This window comes from Python bivittatus, unplaced genomic scaffold (assembly GCF_059951505.1).
Source record: "Python bivittatus isolate LINGU-HERP-01145 unplaced genomic scaffold, Pbiv_v1 ctg000840_np1212, whole genome shotgun sequence".
NCBI classification, from domain to species: Eukaryota; Metazoa; Chordata; class Lepidosauria; order Squamata; family Pythonidae; genus Python; species Python bivittatus.
Genome location: NW_028277113.1, coordinates 41,753,418 through 41,776,844, shown reverse-complemented (window position 1 = coordinate 41,776,844; position 23,427 = coordinate 41,753,418).

Sequence of the window (23,427 nt, the reverse complement as noted above, 5' to 3'; positions counted from 1 at the left end):
GGGGGTGCACAAGGGTGCTTGGGGGTGTGTGAGAGGCACTGTGCAGGTTGGGGAGGGTATGGGGCTGTGCAAGAGTTGCTGCAAAGGTCAGAGGGAGTGTGGGGGTATGCAAGGGGCATGACGCAGGTCAGGGAAGGGGTGCAAGGGGGTGCACAAGAGGCACCACATGGGTCAGAGAGGGTGTGCAGGGTGCATGAGGTATAAGGTGTGTGAGAAGCACGGTGCCAGTCAGGGAGGGTGTACAAGGGTGCACGGGGTGCATGAGAGGTGTGGCATGGGTTGGGGAGGGCACACGAGCTGCATGGGAGTGCATAAGAGGTGCCCCATGGGTCAGGGAGGGTGCAAGGGGGTGCACAAGACACCACACAGACCAGGGAGGGTGCGTGAGGGTGCACGAGAGGCACCGAGCGGGTCAAGGAGGGTGCACAGTACAGGTCGGGGAGGGTGCAAGGGGGTGCATGAGAGGCCAGCACAGTGCAAGCGCAGATGGGCTTGGAGAAAATGTGCAGATGGGGGAGACTTACCCCAGTGACTTGCAACCTGTCCTGTCAGCTTCCCACTGACTTTCTGGGGAAGCTGGCAGGGAAGTTTGCAAATGATGATCACATGATTACAGGGCGCTTGGCAACTGCTGGTAAGTACAAATGGATTGCCAAGCACCCAGATCGTGATCACTTGACCACGGGGTGCTGGCAAGGCCAAAACTCCAAGAACCGCTCATAATCACCATCCGTTCAGCGCCATTGTAACTGGGACTATCTGTATATACCTTCTGTTTTAATACATATATTTTTTGTATCTTCTAGCTTTTCCTTTTTTTTTTTTTTTAAGGCTCTGATGTATTTTCTATGCTTTTTAATTGACTCTATCCCACCCTCCTTATGCTGGTCTATGACCGTAATAAAGATAATACAGTCACTTAAAAAGCATAGAAGATACATCAGAGTATCTTTAATTTAATAATTATTTAATATATCCCCAATTATTTTATAAATTATTAAATTTCATAATTATTAAACATGAAACTCTCAGTTTTATTATGGTTTCTGGAGATAATTTAATAATTGATGAGAAATCATTTATATTATTTCACAGGGCAGTGAACACCAAAGGAATCAACAGAATTCACCCATACTGATAGAAGGGCCACCCTCTAAGATATTTTATTTTATTTTAGCTACTTTTATGCTGCTTTAGTCATATAATTCTAAGCAACATAGAACTATACCATCAAACAATATAGGTCACAACAAATTCAGTAAAACATGACAATGTAAAACCATTATCCTAATCCATTACTCCATTCCATATTCATCCTAAAGTTGCCATCATTCGTTACAGATACTACCTCTCACTCTACCATCTCAAATGCTCTTTGGAACAATCAAGTTTTCAAGCAATTTCCTAAATGTCAGGAGTGAAAGCACTGATTTTATATCTGTTTGGTGGTACGTACAAAGAATTATATCCAAGTAATATTATTGTCAAGTTTTAGAGGGGAAGTGCCCATAGCGCACCATAGTGGATTTCTAAACTTTTTGGTCCTAATCCAGTCAAAGTATATTCCCAGCTGCTTAAATCAATCGAGTTGTTTTTATTTGTCCTCTTATTCATTAGATGTATATCCTGTCTTCTCTAGTACTGCCTCCTCCAATTTTTCCCAACAGCAACCCTGTGTTCTAAGAGGTAGCAATTGGCCAAGGTTAGCCAAGCTTCCATGGCTGAAAGTAGAGCTGAGTCTAGTTCTCCCCAGTCCTAGTCCAGGACCTGAATCACTATACCCGGCTGGCTTTCAAGATAAGTCAGGATTTAACTGCACGTGACTCTCTGATGGATTCCAGATGCAGTATAGAGAAGAACTTGACGTCACTGACCATGAAAGCTTACTGATGATGCTGCCCATCCCCTTGTATGTTTGTTTATTTATTTAAGAAATATATCTGGTGGCCCAGAACAATTGCAACTCTGGGGGGCATACAGTCAACAATCAACAAGTAAACAATATAGTTAAAACAACATAAATTAATAAGTGATCAGGAACACAGATTTGTATTAAACCCCTCCAAGTGGGAACTCCAAACCCTAATGCTTGAGGAAAGAACAAGGTTGTCAGGTTCAGCCCAAGAATCACAACGAGACAGTCCAGAATTCAGCTCAGCTTCTTTATTAGCTTGCACCTAAGAGACAGAATCTCACCAGACTAACCCTAATCCTGCAACGATAGCAACTATAACCATCATACCCTTAGGGGAGGGCCAGTCTCCTCCTCTTGACTTTCACACAGTCCAGCTGGGGGCTGAGGAGATGCTTTCCTCGGAATGTCTCTCCCCCTTCCCTGTAACCTTGAAGCTCCATTCCAGAATCCTTCCCACTCATGCCTTCCATCACACTTTCTAAGGCCAGCAGGGTTGGGACCAACTGTATTGGGGGGTGCATAATTCCAGGGGACAGGCACTGCATGGAAAAACATGTCTCCTAGGCCCTTCCAGATAACATTGCTTCAAGGAAGAGACCCAAAGCGTGCCATCCTACTACAGAGTGGGGTATGGGCAGATACCATTCAGGACAGGGGATCCCACAAAACAGCCAGATCTGTGCCATGTAGAGATTTATAGGTGATAACCTAATAATGAATTACACCCAACAGTCTACTGAGTCATTTCAGTTCACTGAGTAGTGGATGTAGCTAGGTGTCCCCATAATTACCTACACCACTGCATTCTGGACCAAGTGTAGCTTCCAGATGGTCTCCAAAGGTAGCTTCATGTAAAGTACATTGCAGTAATCTAAGCAGGAGGTGACTAAGGCATAAGTGACAGCAAGTAGAGTTTCCTGATCTAGGAACAGGTACAATTGGTATGCAAGAAAAAGTTCTGCAAAGACGTTCCTGGCCACAGCCACTACCCTAACCCAATCACATATTGGCTTTGAGTGTGGGAATGCCATCTCCCCCAGAGTCAAAGATGAAAAATCTCCAGTGATAGGATCCAGGGGACACAAACCCATACCTACTAGGTCTTGCTAGGGTTGAGTTGAAGCCTGTTCTTCCCATCCAAACACCAGTGGCCTCCAGACAGTAAAACAGAGTCAGTGAGAGAAACAACAGGACTTAGAAGGAACCCAAAGTAACTTTATACTCCATGTCTAAATAAACATATATTTGTTTGCTCTGAAGAAAATTTCAGCCTAAAACACAGTGGACTTGAAAAAAGAGATAAAAATCTTATATTAAATATAAATATAACAAAATATAATACTGTGCATGTGGACATTTTGTGTAGAAAATTAGAGTAGTTTGTCTTTCTCAGGTACAAAATGCATTGGCTTATTTTGATCATTTACCATATAAAAGGTTAGCAATGCAACACTCATTAGAAAGACTGGAGCCCTTGTGACAGAGTAAATTAAAATTAAAAAAAGGAAAAACATTCAATAGTATATTATTCATATCAGTATGCTGCCTAGATAAGGCTTATTTTTTTAATATAATGTTTATTAAGGATTTTAAACAGAAGATAAAAACTAACAGGAACTAATATAAAGTAAAGAGAAAAGAGATAGCAGAACGAAGAAAAAGCCAAAAGTGCAAAAAGAAAAAATAGAAAGAAATAGAAAGAAATTACTTCCGATTTTCTTTAAAGCAAGAATAATTACAAATAGAAAATTACCTCTTACTCTATAGTTAGAGTAAGCAAACTCTTTTTTCTATTATCTATTTTGTTCTAATCATCAAAACCATAAGTAATATGTTATTTTTTTTCTGTTTCACACAAGAAGTCTGTAAAGGGCCAGATAATGCTGGTTGATCATGGTTAATAAAAAGAAAAAGAGGCTGGAGTGCATCACAAGTATATATGAGACCTTTAGTTTGCTTCTAAACAGAGTTGGCCCTAGAGGCCAGCATCAGCAAGATGTGCTAAGGTCCAAACTCCAGTCAGGGTACTATATTAGGCCAGCTGATCCTGGGTTCTTCCTCCACTGTTCTATACTACCTGTTCAACTATTTTGTAACCAAGAGAGAGGGGAAAAAAGCAGAAGTAACTTTCATTTGTCTTCATGTTTCTCTCTGGACTAAACACGCAAGTGAGTAGCATGAGGAGAAGCAAAGCAGCCCATTGATAATTACAGGCTATCCAGATATGAAGTTTGCATTTCTCACAATGAAAAAAATTGCTTTTTTTCTCTTTGGTAACTGCTCTGATTTACCAGCCAGGAGGATCTGGCTGTTTCTCCATCTTACTTCACTCCACTTCCTAGTAATCATTATCTGTTTCCAACTTTCAAAGAAAGGAGGAAAGGATGCACATGTTTGTATGAGTGCTTGAGAAAAAGCAATGTTCAAATATGGATTTTGGCATAGGTCACTTACCAATTTAAAATTGGCAGCAGGCTCTTGAAGTTCCCCACCCTTGCAGAAATACCTAATAAGAACCAATAACATCACAAAGGGAGTTTGAAAGTCCCAGCCCAAAAAATAATATGTACAATATGTTCAACAGTTTCCCACATAATCAACATGGGAATCCCATAGATTTTGTCCCAAGATTTAGGCTTTTTTTTTTTTTTAATGATTCATGTTTACTATATCCCAGTTTCACCAACCCACTCCAAGTGCATGATGTCTGTCTAAGGAACTAAAGCACTTTTGCAGATCTTTCTAAAATGTTCATAAGCATCAGAAACAGATTACCGTGGAAGAGCAAGAAGAACTTAAAGCAGTCCTGTAATAGGACAAATACATTCAATGAAAAGAACATGCTATTTACTCTGTGGAGATAAAAGTATACAGATTCATCCTATCAGATATATTTCTTATAAAAGCTGCATTCTTCGTGCCTGGTACATTAGGGAAAAAATTATAACTTGATTCCAAGTATGTTTACTCAGAGTAAGGCCCACTAATTACAGTGGGATTTATTATCTTGCATATACAGTTAAGTTTACAATCTTGGCCTTTGATGATGCATGTTATTTCATTTATGCATTCCAAAAAATGATGTATGTGTTTCCTCTTTGTAATGAATTTAAGAGAATTCAAAATAAGAGTATTCATTTTCTACCTCTGCTGACATAGCAATTTACTCTCTCCATTATACAATAAATTATAGTATTATCTGTTTTGCACGTAATGGATTTAGGTTGGTTTCTCAAAGAATAATGATTTCCTGATTTATGCCACTGAACAAAGGATGAACTAAGAAGGGTATCTAAATTAATACAGCTGTATTCTGCATCAAATCCTTTGTCCTCTTTCTAGGATAATATTTATCCAGAACTGGTTCCATATGATGAACCTTTCTAAAATCTTACTCCTGGACCTACCACACCAATGTTTGTTTGATTCGATTCGCGAATCATTCCCAGTGCCCTTTAAATACTCTCTCTTAGCATCATCTGCAGGGTGAAATATATCCTGCATGGTGTTTTCCATATGTTTGCTGAGCTCACAGAGTCATTTCAGGCAATTACTGTTCAACCAAGCCAGCCACTAGATGAGCAGAGACCATGTGAGACAATCAGCACACATTCTCCCTGCTCTAACTCACTAATTGCCAATCACAGATTCTCAGGTTTTCATAGCTGAGCACCCTCCACCCCAAACCTTCAAGCGCTCTGATTAAAAAAGCAGCCTTCTCTTCGTTCATGAATGTGTCAGCATTATAACATTGGTGGGAAATTTGCAAAACAAATGTTCTGTCAGTGAACAGGCATGAGAGCACTATTACGGGATTTTTTAAAAATTAGAAATTTCATTAAACAAATCGAAAATCTTCCTCTGTACACGTTGACTAATCGGCTTTGCTAATGGACTATGTTATGCAATAGACCTAGTAAGTTTTTCATTGACCCTAAGTTTAAGTGTTCGGAAAAAAGGAGCCAGTGGAGTCAGTCTCTCCATTGAGAGGATACACAATCACAGAGACACAAAGGATCCATTGGAACGTGAGGGGCATCCATTTGTAAGACAATATGTAAGGGGAAAAATCATTTTACAAGGATACCAAGGAAGTAGTATAGTTGAATGGCTGCAATGGTTCATCACTCTTTTACTGGCAAGGTACGTGCAGAAAGCTCAATGTGTGTGAGGCTCACTAAGATATCTAGATCCCTTCTTATTTTGAAGTGCATTGCATTAAATGAATCCTTTATTGTCTTCACAAATCTACAGTTATTCCATTCACATTATGAAGTAGCGTCCCTTCCAGGATCACCACAATCAGTTTAAAAAAACCTTCTGTGGCAACCTAAATAACAACAAATGCAATCTACATTTTCAGATGCAAATAATGGATGTAAATTAACTGGATTTTTTTAAAGAACCATAAGATGATATAATGTCCTGCCTTACCATATTTAAAAGTAAAAAAATATAAGGCATTTATTACTATGGAGTATGTAGTTTTCTAGGCTTCATGATTCAGCTGAATTACAAAGGAAGAAGTGTAAGAACAAAGATGAATAAGAAATTCAATCCATCAAGATTTTCAAATGTGTATACTGTATTGATAAAAGTTCTCATCCATCCTTATGTGCAGCATACAGAAGAACCTGGAATACATGTATACATTGAGATTTGCTCTTTTTGATATTTTAAAACATAATTTGCTACTCAAACATGTACACAAAACTTTGTTCCTTAATGGAAAGTATGCATAAAACTTGCATATGGAGAAACGTGTACACAAAAATGCATTACTGTACAAGCACGCTAGAGAAAAACATTCAAAAATGCATACATTTGGAGAAGTATGTACAAATATTATGCCATTTTTTCTACCAAATTTGCACAGCAATCCGCAAGATTTATTATTTATTATTCAATTTATATTTGAACTTTCTGATTATTCCAACTGTTAAGCAAGCTTACAAAGAAGTTTAAATATAATGCAAAATACAATTAACATTTAAAAAATTAAAATCAGTCATTAAGATAATTAAATAATCAGACAGGTTCATTATGGGAGAGGTGTTCCTGCATATAATCAGGCCCAAAGCTGGATATGGGCTTTAAAGATCAACACCAGCACTTGAAATTAACTGATATTCAATACAGATATTTCATTATGAATATCCTATGATCCCTATACATGGAATGGTTTCTAATTCTTTTACCAATTGCAATTTCCAGACACTTTTCAAGAGCAACCCATGTAAAATACATTGCAGAAGTAAAGCTATATTGTAACCAAGGTGTGGATAACTGTTGCTATGGCTAACTAAACTAGAAAGGATGGCAATTGGTACACTACCCAGAATTGTGCTTATATATTCCTTGCCAAAGCCACTACTTATCAACCTAGTGACAGCTGGAGATCAAGAACACACCCAAACTTGCAAACCTGCTCTTTGTTGGTGAGTATAATTCCATTCAGAACAAGCTTCATCTCAATCCCAGAGTCCAGTTTTATCCTTACCAACAGTACCCCCAATCTTGTCTGGATTTAATTGCAGCTTGTACCTGCTTATCTAGCCCATTATCGACATTAGGCAACAATCAAGAATATCTCTGCTTGTTTCCTTGGAATTAGAAAGCAGTAGAACTGGGTGTCTTCAGAATACTGATGGCATCACTAATGGTATCCCACACCAAAATTCTGAATGATGCCCCCCAGTGGCTTAATATAAAGCTGGAGGACATCATCCAGTTAAAAAGCACTGGAGACAAGGTAGAACCCATGGAGCACAGTCCACCATCCCCACTTTCTGTAACACATCTGAATAGGAAGGACTGGAACCATGGCAAATCAATGTCCCTGACATTTGGCTCAAAAGGATACCATGGTACATAGTTTTAAAAGACGCTGAGAGTCCAAAGGAACTAACAGGGTCACCCTCCTCCAACCTGGTTTCCAACATAGATGATATACCAAAGTGACCAAAGCAATCTCAGTACCATATCCTGAATGAAACCCCATTTGAAATGGATCCATAAAATCTGTTTCATGCTGATACGCTTCTGCAAGGCTGCCACTTGTTCAATCAACTTACCCAAGAATAGAACATTTGCAATGGTAACTGTAACTTGAAAGATCTCCCAGGTAAGGAGAAGGCTTTTTTGATGAAGGTTTTATAATCACCAAGAGTCATATGATTGTGGTGGGATATAAATGTAATAAAAAATAGGCTCCCTCTTTTAAGCATGCAGGACACATCTTGTACTCAAATAGGTGACCACCTCCCTTAACCCTGGACTCAAACACAATCTGGCCTATTTAATCGGCAAGAAGAGCATGGCTCAAGCAATCAAGTAGTGCTATTCATTTCTCCACACACTCTGTTCACATCTTCCAGATCTATAAGAGCAAATCTGAGCAAAACCAAAAATGACAAAATTGCTGTTACTGTAGTTGAAACAGCTTGCACATAACTAGTTTGTCCATAATTTTGTTAGGTTACCCTCAAAAACCTAATTGATACAAACGTGCTAAGATTAAATAGAGAAACATTTGAATCTTTTACCATCTAAATAAGAGACTGGCAATGCATTAGTATTCATTGTCTCCTCAAAAGTATGTTCCACTGAATTCAGTGAGGCTTAATTCCTAATAAATTGAATTTTCATAGTGGAAAAAATGGTATATCTTTGTATTAAATACAAATTCATTCCAGTTCTTACCAGCAGAATAGTTGGGAATCAAAATCCAAATAGCTAGTATATTTATCCATTTTCTCCAGAGACCTAGATATTTTTTACAATTATATGCAACACATTTTCTAGCCCTAAAACTGTTCTAAAACAGAAGTCATGGATACTGGCAGCTATCTTCATTATTAAAAAAGAGTGATATTTTAAAAATAAGTTGTCCATTACTACAAAACATTCTAGATAAAAAATTCCAGTATAAAGATTTTTAAAATATTGCAAAGTGCTAGCTTTCCATACAATGCTTCTTTGTTTATGTTTATGTTTTTTTTCTTTTTCACTTTCTATGAATTGTTTTAATCCAACAGAATATTAATCACCTGATGGGAATGACACAGATTGCAACAGTCTGCTGAGAACTATATTTCTGAATCACTTCACACTAGCCAGAAATTCATGATGTCAATGATTTATTATCTCTGGCAACTTTCTCATTGCTGCTGAGAACTGAAACTAGTTCAGCTGCTCTGGCTGATGAGAAACAAAGGAGATTACAAGCCCACAACAATGTCTGGAAGCCCAAACTGGAGAGAAAAACAAGTTCCCCCTAGAGCGGACTGAGAAATGTTGCATTAAGGACCGAAAAGGATCTGCATCTGAGCCCCAGAACATGATCTAACGTGCTTTCTCTGGGACAAAACGTGAGCTATTTGCCTCCACTCTCTCTTCAGCTCCATTCAGATAAACAGCTAATGGTGACTTCATAATTCCATTTTCTAACACATATCTGCTTCTACAAATAGGCATCATTTCTAATGCTGCTATAGATACTTCTCTGGGAAAAAAAGCTAGGCCAGCAGAATCTCAGAATCTTAGCAAATGCTTAAAAAGAGCTTTAAGTATCAAAGCATTAGATATTACTTCTGGCAAAGCTAAAGCATATATTATTTTTAATTGAAAATTGAAAGGAAACATAAACTTCTAAATCATTTCCAGGATTGGCTTTATGACATATTTCTGAATGGCTTGCCTTTAAAAGCATCTAGTCAATTTTTCTTACAGCCTAAGTACTTTCTGGCATGTTAATTAAAAGCAGGTCTTTCCATCATATTTCCCCTCTCACCCTGACGGCAAAAGACCCGTTTTTCTTTGCACATCTTTGCAACAGGTTTGTATTCCTTTATATGGATTTATTTTAAAATATTACAGAAAATCTCAACATTTGCAGGATGAAACAATACTAAACATGTATTTTTCCTGTTTCATATCCATTAACTCTGTAACTCTACAACAGTTCTGTAAGGGAGACCAATATTCCCCTCCCTGTATTACTAACCAGTGGGTTTGTGATCCAATTATTGCTTGGTCTCATAACAACCAGAGAGTATTAGGAAAGGCTGTTTCAATGCATTTGTTGTCAGAAACATAGCAAGTTGGCAGAATTATATTGTGACATTGATATTTTATAAATGAAAGGAATTAAACATCGTGTTGGTTATGAGATTCAGAACATCTATGGCATTCCCACCATGAATTTATCAAGAAAAAATAATTAATTAAATTAAATTTCTTAAATTTGCAAGACCACCCAATTCGAAACCACTCTGGGCAGTATACAATATTAAAAGCAGATCAAAAACAACAATTATCAAACAATGAAGTGAACCAGAAGACTTGGCATACTGCCAAAATGATGCCTTATTTCATCCTGACGCTTGTTTTGTCACATTTTTAGACAAAATGTTCTTCCAAAAGTGGTGATGAAATTAAATCCTCTTCCATGAAATATATGCTTGTTCATCTAGTTTATTTTTACATTAGTTCATTATTTATTTATTTATAGCTCCAAAGTAGCCCTACAGCAACTCAACTCAGCTTTATCATTAGTACTGCCCCAGACAAAACTGGTGCACAATTTAGGGGATCTCCTGGACTTGTGGCTTCTGTTTGAAGAACAGATGGTAGTTGTGGCACAAATTCATCTTGTGCACCAATTGCACCTTTTCCTGGACTGGGAGGCACATCTCACAGTCACTCATGCCTTGTTCCCCCCTACATGGAGTTGCCCCTCAATATCACTTGGAAGCTGCAACTGATCCAGAATGCAGTGGTGCAGGCAGTTATGGGTGCACCTTGGTATGCCCATATTATATCACCCTCCATTAGCTGCACTGACTTCCAGTAGGCTTCCAGGTGCAATGCAAGGTGTTGATTGTTACCTATAAAGCCCTTTATCACACAGGACCAGGTTATTTGCAAGAACACCTCTCTCCCATTGTTTCTGCCCATCCCATTAGATCCAACAAGGTAGGCATGCTCAGGGTCCTGTTTATTAAACAGTGCCATCTAGTGGGACCCAGGAAATCCTGACCTCTGGAACGCTGTATCCCTTGAGATTCATTTGGCCCTGACCCTGCTAGCATTTTGTAGGACCCTGAATCCTGGATGTTCCTTCAGGCATGGCTTCTGGAAGCTGGGCAAACTGCTGATGTGGCTCTTTATCTCTTTATGGTTTGAGCTAGGTTTATGCTTTGGTGACATTTTTTTTTTTTATCCACACTCAATCGTTACCGATTCTGCGGCAACTGCCTGGACGAGTCCCTGCAGTTTTCAAGGCAAGGTGTTTCGGAAGTCGTTTGCCATGGCCTCCTTCCTAGAGCAGAGCCCAGCTGGCGAGCGCAGGAGGCGGGGTTTCCGTTGCTTCGCACCTTTTTTGGGCGTGCGCGGCTTCCGTGTTACTGGCAACTGCTCCTGTCTCCTTTGCAAGGCGCCGCCAGCATTTTTCCTCCCACCGGGGTGAGAGTACCCATTTATCTACTCACGTAAGTTTTCGAGCTGCTGGGTTGGCAGAAGCTGGGGAGGAAGCAGGAGCTCACTCTGACGCGCGGAGCTGGGCTCGAACCGCTGAAGTGTCGACCATTTCTGGCCGGCAACTTTCAGTATCATTAAGCTGCTGCGCCACCGCATCCCCCATTGGTGACATTATTCTAGTATTAATTTTTTTTATTGTTTCTTGTTTGGGTTTTTAACCCTATGTTAGATCCCCAGAATCAATAGTCCAGGATGGATGGCTATCTAAACAAAATAAATAAATAAAATAAACTCACTTGCCTGTGAAGAACACACAGAGTATTAATTTTATCAGAACCAAAAAATAAATGCAGCCTATTTCCCATAAACCATACTTCCCAATTTGTCACTAAGTAACTTATTTCAAGCCACTGATTTATCCTGGGGATCTGAAACAAAAGCCACATGAGGGCTAGTCCATTAGCTCAAGGGCAGCAACACTGAAGCTTTTTCATACATTGGGGTGAAGTACCCCAGTGGGTCAAAAACTGAAGAAAATGAAGAGTATCAGAGTGGCCATTAAACAGAAATTTATTAAATAAGTTTAAAAAAAACTTTATGCAAAACAGAACTGTGAAACAGAACCGCTTCATTTTGATCATTTAGCTGGCAGCATTTTTCATTAATCAGATTACAAGTCTTATTATTTATTAATAATGGGCTGATATGCAATTTTTTTTCAAGCTTACATCTAGAATCACTAAGAGCAGCCCAAATTCTGCTTTCCTTTTTCTTCTCTCTCCTTGTTAAGCAGAGGTATCTTTCGTCATCTTCTCATTCACTCTCCCTTCTCTTTTCTCTCCTCGTCTGGCAGAGAAAATTTTCTTGCTTTCTTATTGTCTTCCTACTTCTTTCCTGGTGGAGAAACCCTTGCAGTGAGGTGGCTAGACCCAGTCCTACTCCCCAGATGCCTTTTCATTCCTTTATTCAGGCAGCCACAACCTCCCAGTCCATCTTCCCTGGCCAAGTCTGACCTCTCTACAGCTCCTGCCCAGATGGTCCAGTGCTGCCCAGAAGTCAGAGTGGGCAAGAGGTCCAAAGAGCAGTCCTACTTAGTATAAGATGCCTCAAGGTGCTGATGACTTGGGTGGGCTGACCAACCCCACTATTGAAAAGAATCATGCTAGATCTGGCCAAGGTGAATTATGACACCATGACCACCAGGCTGTCCCTCTTTCTGGTACATTTCCCATGGACCAGTCTACACAGCACTGTTGTCTTACTGAGCAGCAGCAGTATCTAAAACAGTATTGTGGTAGGTCACAGGAAATGACTTGGAGGCTACAAACCGGGATCAAACTAAGCTATGTTTTGATAAATAAATAGCAGCTCACACAGTTCACACAACATGCAAAACCATAAATGATGGTGAGACACCCATTACAGTAAACCATACTGTAATGTTATTTGTTTGGGTTTGGCTTAATATGATGTAAAAATCCATTGTCACAAGCAGCTCAGGATCTGATTTAGTTCTAATTTTGATAGGAACTCTAAACCTCAGTCTAAGCTGTCCCCTCCTTTCCTGCCCAACCCAACCCTTCACTTTGGTGACTACTGCTTGCTTTCACTGTCGTGTGCGTGTGCATGTGCGTGTGCGTGTGTGTGTGTATAGGTTATTTCAGTACTAACATTATGAGTACTGGTGGTTAAAAACTGTATTAAGATTTAGTTCATAAAATCTCATCAGAATGCCCTTGTTTGGATTAAAGAAATCACTTTAATGCTCTGCTATATTTGCAGCCCGCTGTTTTAATATATTACTAGTACAAGCCATATTACATTTATGCATATTATTTGAACTAAATTACAGCACTATGTTCTAAACCCCAAAGCAGCCTGAATGGCTGATGTTCAAATCAAGTAACCACTGCAGGAAATAAGCTTCGCACAGAAAGTCTAAGACCAAACTAAAAATTTTCAGCACGCTTGGGATACAGTACCAGGTTGGGCATACTTTGAATACTAATGATCAGCTGTTTGGCAAGAATGGGAGGCTTAGGAGACTTATCCAGCTCTCTGCTCTTTACTAAACAGCAGATCAACAATGTACATCTGTATCTTAACTCAAACTAAGTTATCTCTGATTAATGCTAAATTCCTGGCCTATGCAATTCCCCAACTAACCAAGGATGCAGGCTCAAAAGCCTGCCTTCCCGTGCATTTAACTACCATCTGGAAAAAATAGGGAAAGATGCATACAAAAATAAAGCTTACATTTTGTAAAAAAAAAAAAAAATGGAGCAAAAAGTTTATGTAACAAAGAACAACATTGGAGAAAAATGCTTCTTAAACACTAGTGTACTAAGTTTCATGTGTTAGAAAAAATACAAATGAAACCAGATGTACATTTTATGAATCTTTTTAAGGACACATTTTTTAAAAATCCAATAGACTAGAAAATGTCCAGTGAGTAAAATGGGACAATCCACACACCCACTTAATGAAACAAGTATGCTGATATCAATTCACTGGGCATGACAAGTTTCAAACAGTCCTGTTTAGGCATTGTAGCTGGTTGAAATGCATAAGGGCTGCCTGGCCATAGGCACTGGCCTCGCTCTCCGCAACCCTATATATTATGCTGCCTTCATCTACTTAATCCCTGGCCTTTTCACACTGAGCAGAAAGTCTAAAATGAGCATTCTACTTTCCATTTACTTAGTTGAGTTTAATGAACTAGTTAACATCATATGGATTTAAACACCATATTTAGACTACTTCAAAATTTAAATATATATTTCAGTGCATACCATGATGATAATAGCACCAAAAAGTCAAAATTACTTCAAAGGTATTTGCAGTCCCTTAACACAAGGAGAACCTCTATGGGATCACAGCGTTTCTGATCACATGGAGAACTCTATGTTCATTCAAATAGCCTAAGTGGCATGGCCATCACTCCACTCATCAAATTCTTCCACTCAGGAAGGAAATGTGAATGTAGATCCAGGTATCTGGGGTACATGATTATCATGTGCACTGAACCTTGCACACTTTAGATGTATTTAAATATCCTGTTCAGGTATAATGCCTGAGCGAGACTGATGTAAATGGGGAATCCCTGCCTTCTTTAGGGCACTGAAAACTACGGTTTCTACAAGTGTACATGGGCTTTTTCTAATGATAATGATATAAAAAAGTTAACAACCACCTCAGGAAACCTCTTTTGCTCACCAGGCCTAAAAAAAAAACTTTTCTATTCCAGTAGGCTTTTTAAAGTTATTTAAGCAGTCTGACCTTTGCATATAAAGGTGTTGCTTTCTAGTTCTAATTCTTGTTAAATCTCCTTGAAAGAACGATTAAAACGTGATACATATAAAATTCCTAGTGTGGAGGCCTACCCACAAGACACTTACTATACTATGTGTATCAAAGGAAGTCAGCCTTAATCTACTATTTAGGAAGTTACTTAAATACTCAGATGTTCAAATATGTCAGTCTGGATTAGTGCAGATACCATCTCTCTAAAAACAAATAGAAATATGCATTTCTATCCATATTTCTTTGCCTGAAATGTGACAAATTCAGTCTCAGATTAACTGTTCAATTTAAAGATAAGTGTTTGGAGCCGTCAGCAGCCTTACAGCGTGACACCCAGGTAAAACTTCCTTCTTGTGCTTCTTTCTATATTGATGCAAGCCAATATAGGTTTTAAACTGAAATTACAGGCATGGGAAATGTCCTTATGGATATAATTATCACTAGGGAAAATAGCTGTAGAAACAACATTAGAGCCAGAGCAAACTGTTTCACAACACATGTGCAGAAAAGGAAGAAAGTAGCCACAAACACTTCTCAGCTATGAGAATTATACCTGGTAGCAACAACAGACAATTACACAGTGACAATAAAACGTTGGGAACCCTACTGCTACCAACACAGTAGTGTTCTTCCAAAACATTAGTTACTTTCTTTGAAACACTGAAGGCCTGCCGTGGGTCGGCTCCACCAACCAGTTGGAGATTTTGCTTAGAAGTCTTCTTCATGCTGTTTATGTTGCTGACAAACCCAGTTTGCCACAAACCAAATGCTGCCCCTTTTTTGTTTACATACCTCATTTCCAGAACATTACTGCTCTCTGCTACTAATCCAGTTCAGTGTGTAAGGAAAAAGCTCCCTTTTTATGTGAAGTTTGTTAATTATCTTCCTAGGAGGTGTTCGCTCAAACACTACCTGAAGAGACCTCTTGCTGTCCATGTTTAATTAAGGCTCATATCCCTGAATAAGGAGAGAATTCATTCCAACAAAGTGCTCTTTTTCACAGAGAATAAGGGCAGGATCATCTCTCTGAGAGAAAGAGGCTTTCAGGACAGTTAGCCCAAGACTGCCTCAGAATGATGGGTGTTGTAGGTTCAGCAATTGTGGACATTAAAGTTAGCCTCTGGGCATAAATAATGCCTAAAAGATGTCAGTCCAAGCTAGGCTGTATGACTAATAGGTTACATCCTTTCACACAATCTCTCAAATTCCTTATGCTTGTCAAAAATGCTCACTGTATTGTTCTGATATATACATGAAAAGTAACGTTCCTCTAATATAAGAAAATATGTTCATTTTGCATGGAAAAAATATTTCTCACTTTGAAAACATTTTGTCAGCTTTTGCTGGGAGCTTGTGTTTTGTCAGATATTTCTTGATCCAGGGGTACTTCTTCCTTAATGGACATTTATGATACAAACATGTACATGTCTGTTAAAAAGATTGGATATATAGAGAAGTATCCAGTTCTGGATCAGGTACATATACATTTTTATTTAGAAAATGGAACTGTCTCTGCTTCAAGCTATTTAGCCTGATCAGTCACTCTTTTTCATCTTAATATAGCTAGCCAAATTACTTTTGATTTAGCTCCAAGTGTTATTTTTATAAACTAACAGAACAAGTAAGGCTTAAAAAGTTACAGTCAAAATTATATATAATATCTTGCATATATTATATGCAAGACTGGTGGATTGTTAGCAAGTATGAAGAAAGTCACAGAAGTAGTTTCTCATGATGATCACTCCATTCGTTTCCTTGATTATGGGGTCAGGTACTCTATTAATACTATCTTTTTTGAGGGGGGGGGAGATGATCACATTCTAACTGAAGCTAATAGCTGCAGTTCTGAGTTGTTCAGAATTTCATCTGAAATGAATAGTAATAAGAATTCTGTAACATGCGTTTTTCAGATGTTAAAGACTGACCTGTCAATTAGTGAGCACTTTGTTATTCTATATATTAATCCGCATTTCCATTCATCCTTCAGCCAGAGGCGGAGTGATAAAATGCAAAACAGCAAATCAGTGAACTTAGCTCCTTTCTGTCTGAAGCACACGCCATGGAAATGGAAATGCCCTTGTAAACTTCTCAAACTCCTGAGTTCACAGAAATGGCAGAATGCAGGAAAACTATTCCACATCCCGCAGAGAGGAAATTAAAGGTATCAGAGAAAAAAAGAATGTGCTGCACAGTGCAAAAGGCCAAACCTTGCCTCCTGATGCTGAACATCTGCCACTTTTTTGTGTTGACTCACCCAACAGTGAGAGAATATAAGCATCCTTGAGCTCACACGAAGTCTATTCCAGACGTGAACTGTCTGTGCTGGCAGCTGTGGGAAGACCCGCAGGAAGCAAGGACCCTGGAAAAAAGAGTGTGGGAGGACATCCTGGAAAGACAGATAACAGGTCATAACAGGACTATGGGAACATGTTCAACACGGGTATGTGAATAGTTTCACAAGTCAAGGCCCCTGTTGTTTGTTCAGAGATTTGGGCTCAAAAGAAAATGTTTTATGTTTAATTGACTTAGTGTGAATGGCAGTTATACTCATAGTCAGATAGATCAGTTTCCCTGAGACTGAGAACCGAAGGACAGTATAGTCCAGCCAGAGGACCCAGGGCCACTGGGAGACCTCACACATAACTCCCAGGAACTCTGAAGGAAGCAAAGATCAGCCTGGCTCTTCCATCAGCAGAGGAGGAACAGCTGCAGAGAGCGGTTCTTTCTCTCCCTGCCAGATAAAACACTCCACTTGAGTAGAGACAGTTATTTGGGGATGAAGAGCTGAAGAACAGGACACTCTGGGCTCATCTATCATACAGATCTATCATACAGGGGACCAAGGGCCACTGGGAGACAGCACTCCCTGCATCCTAAGAAGAGCTGAATAGGAAAAGGGAGACCGATCTGCCCCTGGCCCAACAGTCAGACAAATCCTTTAGTGCCCTATTTCCAAATGTATTTTACGCTGCTTATAAAATTTGCAGAGAGGTTTGTGTTCTCTGCTGTGGTGCCCACTTTCTGGAATAAACTTCCAACAGAGATTCAGTTGGAATGCATTCACTAGCAATTAAAGAAATACTGTTTTGCAGGCCTTTACTTGCTTTCTCTTTCAGTCAGTACATGATTTTTTTTAAAAAAAATTGTTTAATACAAAGAGGAGGGGCCAAGAGGAACAGAACAGAGGCTTTTGGCTGGATAGTAAAGTTGGTAGGATGCAGAATGGAAAGGAAGAGCAACATGTGCTCCTTTCTCTTCTTGACCTCATTTTTTGGCATGTGGAAGACTAAGGTGGGCACACACACATTTGCCTCTTACGTATGATGCTGTTCAAATACTAGAGGTATCAGGAACAAGAAGACGGTAGAAAGGAAAATATCAGCTGAGGGATCTCTTGTCTAGTAGGTTTTCCTGCATATTGTAAAACCAAGTGAAAGGGATGTAGGCTTTATAGTAAAAATTCTCCAGGGAAAGTGAAGCAACTCATATCTTTTTGGCAATCATTTTTTGGACAGTAGACACATGGAGAGAAAAAGGGAAAATAAGTTTGACTCACTTCACAGATATTATTGATAAAGAATATTAAAATGTCTTTTTAAATTTTTTGTTTTAAAATCTCAGTCAGCTGAACAGCATATCAATATAATACAAATCAGCTGATATGGCAGATAATATTTTACATTATTTTCTTTCATTCAAACTGCATGATATGTTAGTATTCCATCCAATCAGAATTCCCAGTGTAATTTTGTTTTTCCCAAAGTTTCTTCCTGCATCCAGGCCCCAAGCCAAATTGTCATCACACACCCCAGGAGTTCTTTGCTGCAGAAAGGAAAATATATGACCATAAAAATGGCGCTCCTCTGGTGCATACTGATTCATAGCTGCTTAGATCTGCCTGTTCTGTTCTGTTCTGTTCTGTTCTGTTCTGTTCTGTTCTGTTTTGTACCATAGTCTTGTTCGAAATTATGTCCTCTCCTAAAAGGAAAGCCATTTGAAAAATAAATTTTCTAAGAGTTCTTACCACAGAATTCTAATCTAAAAATTGTTAGCCCTTTACTGCCAACAATGAATGAAGTTTGATATTTCACTCACTTCTTCAATACTCTGAACAGATAAATTCATTCATTCAACTTTCAAAGCTTATTTGAAAGATTAATCAGAAGAATCTAGCAAGATGTTCTACAAAAAGCAGGTCAAGAAAACGTAACGTTTGCTAGAAAGACCATAGATATATAAGGCTTGGTTTACAGAGATTGCACACTATAAGTAAACCATCTCTCTTGCAGACAATAGTGAAGCACAAAGAATCAGTGAGCATCTTTCAAAGCATCTTATGATTCCCTAAAGCCAGTGGGAAGGACTCTGGAGGCATAAATAGAATGCAGATGTTTTGAAAATGCATTTTAGTGTTCTGCTTAACATATTATCCTATAGGGAGGCTGCCTCTCCTCTCTGGGGACATTCCAAAGAGAGACCAGCTGATTGCTCATATTGAAACAGCATGTCCAAGAAAAATTCCAACAGAAAGAAAATAAAACTGGGCTACTCTCGAGCTGCATATTAATCATGAACATCTCTCTTTTCTTTATTTCCATCCTTCTCTCATTCTACCTCTTCTTCTTTTTTTTTTCTTACAGTCAACTAAAAAGCTTTCCAAGGGGAATAGAATAGTGGGTAAGTAGCTGCTAAGCATGTAAATTCAGGCACTGACAACTGCTCCCAGTTCCACACAGATGGCTGCTGGATGGGAAAACTACAGATTTCTGCACTAGAGGCATTTTCTTTTTTGAAGGAGAATGGGGAGGGGGGGGGGACTTCTATATACCATTACTTCAGATTGTCTGTCAAGCCTTTGTAACCCTACTATTCTCCTGAAACCTGAGAAAAGTAAAATAATCAAGGCTGTATGAAGGGCTGGAGAAATTGCAGCCCTCTAAATGATGCTGAACTGGAACTCCCAGGACTCCAGACAGTATCACAAGATAATATGGTAATTCAGCAATACCTGGAACGCCACCATTTTACCATGTGCTATGGGAAGAGTGGTTGGCTCTGAAGTGCCAAGGTTGCAACCAACTGCACCCAAGGACATACCTAGGAAATAAAGAGGCAAAGGCTGTTGCAACTAGTTCCTGAGTGGACCATATTATTGATAGAGCCCCAAGTACAAAATACCTCTAGGGACCTTCATGAGGAAGAGTTTTTAAAAAATGAAATGAAATGAAATGAAATGAAATGAAATGAAATGAAATGAAATGAAATGAAATGAGAGTCTGACTCAAATGTGACTAAGGATTGAAAATTACATTACCAAATGATAGGTGGAATAAAATTGGCTCAGTCTCACCTGGAGTCTGTCAAAATACATTTACAAGTTGTTGAATGTACCCATCTTTCTGCATTAATTATTTAGAGATGCATTATTTATAGATCACTATGATGAACTATCCAGAAAACATCACAATGGTGTTCCAAAGTCTGAGGCTCCTTTAGGAGTATACTTGATTTTATTTGCAGAACTTTATATAAACCAGTGGTGGGTGACCTGTAGCCCACCAGATATTAATGAACTATATTTTCCCAAGCTCCCAGTTGCCCAAACCAGAATATCAGTTATTGCTCAGCAACTTCTGGAGAGCTGCAGTTTTCCCATCTTACTTGCATATTACAAAGATTCAATTTTAATTACTGTATGCCTATATATGCTTTCAAACCTACCTGATTCCTATGCATAGATAGCAAGAAAATTAATGAGAAAACCTTTTTCAAAATGATAACCTAAATACTACAATAAACGCACAGCTGCTATCCAAAATGGCAGATTTGTATCTAATTCTTCAGTTTTCTTCCATTACAACTAATACATCTTGCCCATATCTGATACCATGGTTTCATTGTTGTTTTTGGTGACTAGTACTGTACATATCTACAGTTGCTAACTGAACATCAGATACAGATGTGAACATCAATATAAATCAATATAAATGCAGTCCCTTTTATTGTCCATATTAGTAATGCAGTATCCTGGTCTGTCATCTTTTTATTTATTGGTTTATGTGCTTGATCACAATTTTCTATGTGAGATGCCAAGAGTCTATTTGATTGTGGCAGTATAGAAATGTTTAATAAACACATTTCCCTTAATCTTTGAAGCTTTCATATGTAACTTTCCCTAATATACATAGTTGATACAAATCTCCTCCATCTATTTTTTTTAGTACAAATCCATTTAAATGTTTTTAACACAGATTTTCTCCATATTAAATTCCTTCTTTTTTGACATGTAACTAATCCTAATATACACTTTAAAAAATACAGGTATCCCAGAATAATCACTGGTTTTTATATGCTATTTTTCAGAATTATTCATTCTTTTGGGGATATATCTTTCACAACCAGAGACAGATGATACTAGCAAACTTGATCCTATGCTACAGTCTGTGCTGGAAGGTACACCCTTTGGGGAGATCTTCCAAACCAGTTCTTATTGTTGAAAGCATCATTTCAACCTTTGTATTCCCACTTTCACATACCTAAAGAAGACAGAAATATTAATCCATTAAGATTTAAAGATAGGTCTACTATTTTTTAAATGAGTACAATAATTCTTGAAATTAATAGAACAATTATAAAGAAAGTCACCATCTTTACCTTCTAGTTACTTATATTTGCATCTTTACAGAGCTGTGGAATGTAGGATGATAAGGAAAGATTCCCCCAAGAACATCAGCAGAGATTAAGGTCTCCAGGGAGTTCCAAGGCCAACATGACAGGTTCCAATCTATCTACCAAACATACTGTTTTGTGTTTTTTTCCCCCTCTTTCTGATCCGACTTCTGTTAATATTCCCAAAAGCCTGATCATTGTTGAGATCTACATCTGCACATGAGGCAGCTTGGGTGGGAAGAATGCATGTTGTTTACTTCCCTGTTTACACTTCACACTGGGAAAGGCCACTGCGGAAAAAGCACACAAATATTTCACACGCTTGCACACAGAAACTAAGGCTTAGGGAAAGCTCTGTAGGGAACTACAGATCATACACTATAAATCAAGACATCGTAACTGTAAACATATACACTATGAGAAATGGGAAGTAACCGTTACTTAAAAATACCCAGGCACAGCCCCAGCTGTGGGGATAAAAATGAAGGGATAAATCACCAACTAAGGACAGCCAGGATCTAATCCTCACCTTCCTTCTAAGAGCTGTCAGCTGTAGCATACAAAATGACTATACCCCTGAATGAATCTATATTGTAGCTTCCGTATAACTGCAAAGGTGACATGGAATACTATTTCATAGCGTGTCCTTGAAAGATGGAACTTCCTTGTAGCTAAGGCTTGTGGCTTTATATACAGTATTCTCCTGATGCTGAAAAGTCTTATTTTATTGGGCTACATATATTGAATAAATCTTGGATATAGAGAAATGAAATAATGAAATGAAATTACTTTATTTCAGCCATTGACCAGTCTTAAACAACATAAAATAGCTTTGAAATAGAAATAGTTATTAAAATTTTAAAAAACAGCCAGCACAGTATAACTTTCTTTGTTTCAGATAAAGCATTCTAAACACTGAGGCTATTAGCACTAAGATTTGTAACACGAATCACATAAATTGAAGGGGTTAACAGTTATAACAGAAACAGATAAACTATCTTCCTTTGGTATCTACATAAATGAAGCATTGCCCACCTGTGATATATGTGAAAACTCTGGATTTGCTCAATATATATATAATTCTAACACACAAGCTGTTCTGTGGGCGTATTTCTGAATCAGCCAGCCAAGAATCCTAGAAAGGATATAGTGTCATTCTGCCAGCACTGCCATTACTGTTAACACTACCATTAAATGTCTTACCATTCCCTATAGGTTAGCACCTCCAAGATCTGCACCTTTATCCATATCAGACAACTCAAGCTATCTTAGTGAATACCTCATATTGATGAATACTGTTGTGATACATTGCTCCAATGAAGTCTTAACCTGGTCTTTTCTACTGATATTAAACTAATTTCTGTAATGCCAGTCCAATAGATCTAGAAGGCATCATATTACAGAAGGATGACCTAGGACAACATCTAATATCTACATTTCAGTTCCTTGTATTTTTTTTTCTTCTCTTCTCAGAAGTGCTGCTTTTTCCTCATAGACTCCCACAAGTTCCATGTCATTCTAATTTGGACTTGTTCCTTTGGATTAAGTTTACCTGCAGTGTGTCTAATGTTCCAGACATTAGAGGAATTAGTGTCTCATTCCTTTCATATCTTATCCCTTAAAAGCTAATACATACTCATTTCACCTGCTTGTTCCTCTATCCCCATCCTGGTTTTGGTGTCTTAACCAGATCAGCTGCTTGTCTAAGTCGATCATAGTTAAGATTATGCATATTTATTCATTCTGTCTCAAACTATCATATTAATCATCCTCCCTACTTTGTATAATAAAGTATAACTTTAATCGAAGATGTTCTGTCATTTTGTGTCCTGCATTCATTATGTGTAAAACAATAGAACTTTCAATGTTTTCCTTCAAATCTGTCCCAGGATTATAAAAGCACATGTTACTCAACCACATATATACACTTTTGTGTGCATGTATATGCAATTACACATATTTATAAATCAGAATCTATCAATGGAGGCAAGTTTTGGTAGATTGTGGCTACTTCAACCAACGTGACTTGGCCCTAATTCAGTGGTATTATTATCATTATG